The sequence below is a fragment of the Arachis ipaensis genome, chromosome B10 (genome assembly GCF_000816755.2).
Source record: "Arachis ipaensis cultivar K30076 chromosome B10, Araip1.1, whole genome shotgun sequence".
NCBI classification, from domain to species: Eukaryota; Viridiplantae; Streptophyta; class Magnoliopsida; order Fabales; family Fabaceae; genus Arachis; species Arachis ipaensis.
Window position 1 is genome coordinate 46,168,640 of NC_029794.2, and position 7,157 is coordinate 46,175,796.

At 34.5% G+C, this 7,157-nt stretch overlaps 2 long non-coding RNA genes across 2 annotated transcripts; both read right to left on the reverse strand.

The window, feature by feature from the left end:
* Positions 2,231–3,588, reverse strand: LOC110267527. Its single transcript, XR_002355255.1, has 2 exons — positions 3,544–3,588; positions 2,231–2,306 (listed from the first exon to the last, which is right to left on the reverse strand). It is a non-coding gene; the product is annotated as an uncharacterized LOC110267527 (long non-coding RNA).
* LOC107622134 lies at positions 4,728–5,927 on the reverse strand. Its single transcript, XR_001616089.2, has 3 exons — positions 5,386–5,927; positions 4,986–5,086; positions 4,728–4,909 (listed from the first exon to the last, which is right to left on the reverse strand). It is a non-coding gene; the product is annotated as an uncharacterized LOC107622134 (long non-coding RNA).

A 7,157-nucleotide genomic window follows, 5' to 3' on the forward strand; every position in this document is an offset into this window, starting at 1 on the left:
TCTAGTTGCTTGAGGACAAGCAACAGTTTAAGTTTGGTGTTGTGATGAGCGGATATTTTATACGCTTTTTGGGGTTAATTTCATATAGTTTTTAGTGTGTTTTAGTTAGTTTTTAGTTTATTTTCAGTAGTTTTTAGGCAAAATTCATATTTCTGGACTTTACTATGAGTTTGTGTACTTTTCTGTGATTTCAGGTATTTTCTGGCTGAAATTGAGGGAGTTGAGCAAAAATCTGATTCAGGCTGAAAAAGGACTGCTGATGCTGTTGGATTCTGACCTCCCTGCACTCAAAGTGGATTTTCTGGAGCTACAGAACTCCAAATGGCGCGCTTCTAATTGCATTGGAAAGTAGACATCCAGGGCTTTCCAGAAATATATAATAGTCCATACTTTGCTCTAGGATAGATGACGTAAACTGGCGTTCAACGCCAGTTCCATGCTGCTGTCTGGCGTCCAGCGCCAGAAACAAGTTACAAGTTGGAGTTCAACGCCAGAAAAGGATCCAAAGCTGGCGTTGAACGCCCAAAACAGCCCTATGCACGTGATTAGCTTAAGTATCAGCCCCAGCACACACCAAGTGGGCCCCAGAAATGGATTTCTGCACCATCCATCTCAGTTTACTCATTTTCTGTAAACCTAGTTTACTAGTCTAGTATTTAAACAAGTTTTAGAGACTTGTTTTGTATCTCATGATATTTTAGATCTGAACTTTGTACTTTTTGACGGCATGAGTCTCTAAACTCCATTGTTGGGGGTGAGGAGCTCTGCTGTGTCTCGATGAATTAATGCAAGCTGGACCCTTTTCACTGGAAGGATGGATGGTAGCCATTGACAACGGTGATCCCCCAACACACAGCTTGCCATAGGAGGATGTGCATGCGTGAATCAGAAAACAGAGGAAAGCATAATTTCAGAAGACAAAGCATCTCCAAAACTCCAACATACTCTCCATCAGTGCATACAATTATAATTTGTGTTCTGCCCTTTTATTCCTTGCAATCAAATTTGATAAGTGAATTATTTTATTGTTTTCCTGACTAAGAGTTACAAGATAACCATAGATTGCTTCAAGCCAACAATCTCCGTGGGATCAACCCTTACTCACATAAGGTATTACTTGGACGACCCAATGCACTTGCTGGTTAGTGGTACGAGTTGTAAAAAGTGTGATTTACAATTCGTGCACCAAGTTTTTGGCGCCGTTGCCGGGGATTGTTTGAGTTTGAACAACTGACGGTGAATCTTGTTACTTAGATTAGGAAATTTTTGTCTTTTGGGTTAGAGTCTTTTATTTTCTTTTCAAAAATTTTTCAAAAATAATTTTTCTATTAAATCTCATGCCAAACTTTAAGTTTGGTGTTTTCTGGTTGGTTTTCCTTTGTTTTTCAAAAATTTTATTTTGGTTTTCTAAAAATTTTAAGTTTGGTGTTCTTTCTTCATGTTCTTGTGTTCTTGCGAGTCTTCAAAGTGTTCTTGAGTTTTCCTTGCGTCTTGATCTTAAATTTTTTTGAGTTTGGTGTTCTTTGGTGTTTTCCCTCCAGAATTTTTGAAAACAAGGAGCATTAGATCTAAAAATTTTTAAATCTTGGGCTATCTTATTGTTTCTCTCTTTCCTCTTCAAATTCAAAAATATCTTTTCTCTCTATTTTTAAAAACAAATTTTCGAAAATTATTTTTAAAATTCAGATTTTTTTCGTCTGTAATTACAGACCAATTTTCCGCCTGTAATTTGAACCTTGGAAAACCATCTCACACTCTGATTACAGACAGAAAATCCATCTGTAAATCAGTCTGTAAAATAAAATAGAATTTTTTAAAATTTTTTCATTGCAAAATAAAATTGTTTTTTCAGTATTAAAAACATAAAATAAAATAAAATAAAAATATGAAACATTTTTTATATAACCAAATATGCCATCATAAGGGATCAAAGTCTTATTATATAAATAACAATAGTATTAGAGACACAATCATATGATACTGATCTAAATATCCAGTGGACATCATAGAATAGGTTATATATACAATGTTTACATATCCACTGACATCCTTCGCAACCTTTATGAGCTCCTCTTGAGCCTTGTATAGCGCCCAAGCCGCAGAAAGACGATCGGCATCTTTTCCTGGGTCTGAGTATCCTATCATAACTTCTTACTTCCCATTGATTCGGTTTCTGTACCAATCAATAGAGAAAATCTGCGCCACTGCAAGGACAAAAGTGACTCCATCAAGTGAAAATTTGAGATTCGTTGAAGCATCTATTCATGGCTTTGCATTGAAGGAATAACCAAATGTTGTTGCTGCACCTACAAATCCCAGCAGATTCCAACAGTGTTTCATTAGTCAAAAGGAAGAGATGTTTTTTACATTAAACCATAGAACAGAGGGGATAGGACACTTGGAAAAGTGAGGAAATGAGTTAAGAAGGGATAGAACAAAATAACTTAGAACAAATCCTAAAACAGGTTTATAAACCAAAGTGCATATATAGAAAGTAATTTAATTATAAATAAAACGACCTCATTCAATTGAATCTTATTACTTTGAATGAACTAGATAATCAAGCTTATATAATGAATCCATGACTCCACGCATATATGATACAAATTCCTGTAATCGTAATGCTCATTTTTCATTTCCATACTCCATTTTAATTTGTATTCCATCATAGTGCATTAGCACCTTGAAAGAGCTCAAAATAATTTCCATAAAAACAGGTCAAGACTAAAATCACAAATTCCACAAAACAGGATATGCAAAACTTGGGTTTTCAATTTTACAGCGCAATAAAAAATAGAGTTATACATTGTACTATTGATACAACTACAAATGGCATAGCCAATGTTAGTCTAAACTGAAATAAAATTGCTCAAGTCTTGTTTTCAACATTGCTTCTAAACATAACACTGATTCCTAAATAAACTATATCTATCTGTCTAAAGAAGTATACTTGTGGACGTAAAAAAGTAAAAATTATACAAGTTGTTCCTATTCGTAATTGTAGGTGTAAACAATATACCTATGAGCTTCTGATAATAAATAACAAACATACAATTACGTAACTCTTAAGGTTTAGGTGGACCTTGAGCAGAATTTTGTGCTTTGTCCACACTTTGATCCTGACCATCTTATGCATAAGAAAGTATTTTGGAAATGTAAACTAAGCCTAGAGGCGTCTCCACCTTAGTTTTCTAGTCAATTGGTCATCCTAAGGTTTAAAGAGGTTTGTGCTCAAGGAGGATTCCAATTGGAAGTAAAATCTAGGCTTCAATAATATAAGTCCTGGGACCAGAATGGCTAGATGGTAGAAGAGTTTTTCTAGAAAACTATAACATAATAAGAGGCATAATAGTAGTCATGAACCATCTCTATTAAAATTTTAAACTCTTAAGTAAAAGGCACGTGAATGTTTATATATTGATTACTAACTCCTCAAATCCTCTCACCATTGCTTCAGAGCTCGCCGAAGATAAGAATTAAAGGGTTAAAAATTGATTAAGTATGTCTTCAAGACTTGGGAGAGACAAGGAGGGCCAGCTTTACCTGGGAACTAATATAATTCAGTGAACCCTGATGAACAAGCTGCAAAATACATAAGCCAACAACACAGAAACCAATACAGATTAAATATTGAACTAAACCTTATTTACCAGAATAACAATTCTGAAACATAAAATAGAACTCCATAATGGTTATGCAATTGAAATATTAGCCTGAGTATTTTGACCCGCTAGACCAACTTAATCTCGTCTAACAGATCCATCGCCAGTTCTAGCAGATCCTGAGTATTCCTTCTATATCAATCGAATCGAGTCAGAATAAAAACCATATTAATCTGTCAAAATAATTTCTAGAAGAATTATAGTTCACCTCCTTCCTCATCATATTCATTTAAAGATTTTACTTGATCAGGTGGAAGAGGAGGCTGGTATCTACATAAGAAAAAACACTTGAAACTTTAGCAAGCAGTGGAAAAAATAATAAAGCATGTAACCAGTATAACAACTCACACAAAGAATATTATATATCATGGATTTCATGGATTGAAGTACTTGGCAGAAACCAGTAAAAAAACCTCAATTAGAAAAATTAAAATGTAAACAAAAGAAGATGTATATCTTCAAGGACTGCAAGTGTAAAGAATTGAAACAGAATGTAGCTTTATCATGTGACAAACTCATATAAAGGATTGGAAAAGTACAAACCTTATCCCAGCATAGTGACGCGAGCGCCTAGCAACAATAGTCAAGTGAAAATCCCTGCCAGAAATAGAAAGTTTGACCTACACAGCATGCCATAAATGAACAACTGTCAACAAGAAAATGCATAACCTTTTATGAGGAATAGATATTTCTAGCATTTCTTTCTAGCACTTATAGGAGAGGCTTGATGACACCAATACAGCGATAAAAAATACTGCCTACATTAAATTATCATTTTGTGTGAATACTACTAATCCATGGTTTAATGAATGCAGCATTAACTCTATCACATAAAATGACAGCAATAGCATATACAAAGTTACATATGGTAAAACTAGACATTTCAAATGAAATTAATAAACTAGACAATTATGGAAACCAATCAGAAGCATAAAAATCCAAATCAATGTCATCTTGTGAAAATTCTCAGATTCCACATACACAACAATTCATGACTCTCACACCTTAATAAACAGGAAGCATCAAAATCCCAATTCAAAAAACACAAAAACAAAACAGATTTTTCTTCTGTTTCACCTCTTTGCCTACTTCTTATGGCACGTAGATGAGCACGAGCTGGGGCAGCTGCATTTGATGCAATAGATGCAGTCAAGTCACCAAGAGAACCCCACTGCTCAGCCACCCTTTTATATATTACATTGGAAGTCTGAACCCTCTCCAACATACATATTATGCACTGTCATGCTCTGCAACATTTACAATCTCAATTACTGTCAACATAATCTCATAATTAGCATATAATTAGAGACATGAAACCCTAACCTTGAGTAGAGGTGTTACAGATCCATCATTAAGAGTGAAGATATCGGAAATTTAGAAGCAAATTTAGAAGCATAATGTCAACAAGATCTTGAGCTGTAACACTGAATAACAAGCAAATGATTATCAAATAATAAAAGTTGTAAATAATTATCAAACAAATAGCTCAAATTGGATTACAAATTACTTGAACAGAGCAGAATAGAACAAATTCAATGTTCGTCCAAGCAAATGATTCAAACAAAAAGCTTCGATTGCAGAAAAAATTCATCAAAATCAGAGTAAAACCACAGATTCAAATGAAGCACAAAAGTAGAGTATGATAAACCTAAAACTGGCACAGAAAAATTGACCCCTAAGGTTTATCACGAAGAACAGAATCACAAAATCAGGATATATATACTTGAAATTTGAGATTGTTACAAGAAGAACTGAGAGAGCGAGTTGAGATTAGATGTAAGAGGCGCCAGAGGGAGCAGATGCGATGAGAGCGGCGGCAGAGAGAGCTCTGCGACGATGGGAGTAGACGCGACGAGAGCGGCGGCGGAGGGATCTCATAGGACGCAAGGGATGACAGAGAGAGATTGTGCGATGCAAGCGGCGGCGGCAGCGGCAACGGCCGCGGCGGAAGCAGAAGTAGCAGCCACGGAGAGAAGAAGTAGCTCCTGCTAGGGAGAGAGGAAGAAGCTCGTATTTGATTTGTGAATGGAGCTCAAAACACAGTTTGAATGGGGGCTGCCACGGGGAGAGAGAGGGGATAGGTTAGGTTTACATTAATATTTTTCGACAGAAAATTTTAAATTACAGACGGATTTTTTGTCTGTAATAATTTAATAAAACGTAGCATTTTTGTTCATTTAATTATAGACGGATTTTCCGCCTGTAACCATTTTTCACGAAAAGAATTAATTTTTTCGACAGAATTATCGACGGATTTTTTTTTCCGTTTGTAATTTATGCTAAATATTTTTTTTTTGTTTTCCGACAAAAAATCCTTCTCAAATTCTATCTGTATTTCCGTAGAATAAAATTCGTCGGAGATATCTGTCTGTAATAACTAATTTTCTAGTAGTGTATTCCGTAAAATCGATTATAGTCTTAATTATTGGGTTAGTTACGTTCTCTCTTTGTCCGGAACATATATATATATATATATTATGAACATTCACAGGAGGTAGCATTAGTCCAACAATCGAGCTCAACCCTATTCGTGAAGAGTTGGATTGCTAACCCGCTTTGACAAGATGAAGAATAACGGGTTGCATACCTGCAGATACAGGTTATATTGCGGGTCCTACACTCCTACATGCCAATAGTTTGAGTTTGTTCTATTTTTATATTATAAAGGTCCTCTTATATCTAGCACCTTCTAAGAAAATGGGATAATGTATATAAAACTAGCGGCATTGTATTTGGTTTTCTAATTATTTGAAACTAATATAAAATTAAGATGCAGATGGCTCAAATAATAGAGTTTGCGCTTGTCTGATTTTAGGGTAGCTACAACTGGAAGAAAATAAAATAAAATAAAATAAAGAAAATTTTTAATAATGGTTTTCTCGTCAAGTTGGCATCAAGGGACCAAAATTTCGTCTTTAAATGGGGAAGTGGGAACAAATTTTGTAACTCCACGAGTTTATATTTGACCCTTCAAATAAATGTAGGATGGTGACCCACATAGGTGATGAAACAACAAATTAAAAAAGAAAATTAGTGGACAATAAATGACTTACTAGACGATGTTGGTTTAGTTGTGACCTTTGGAGATTTGATTAGGTTTAGACTTATAAGCCATCCCATGTATCTGGCCGCGTGCCCATGAGACCCATTTCTTCTTGCTCCCTTTGCTTCGTTGTCTGTGTGCCCATTGCTTAAGTTGGGTTTGTTTAATAGTATATATGAATATCGGACATAAAATTGTATATAATAAATAAAATAGGATTATGCTACATGTACACTAAAATCAGCCATTAAAATTAATTATCAGTATAAAATACATGATAAAATATAAATACACATTGACAATAAATTAAGTTACACATATATTTATACACAAATACATTGGTGGCTAATTTTAGTGGCTAATTTTGATATACGAATAATATTTTTGAATAAAATATGACTAAAAATATTGTACCTTAAAATATTGAATTATATTTTGTGTTTTTTTATTAC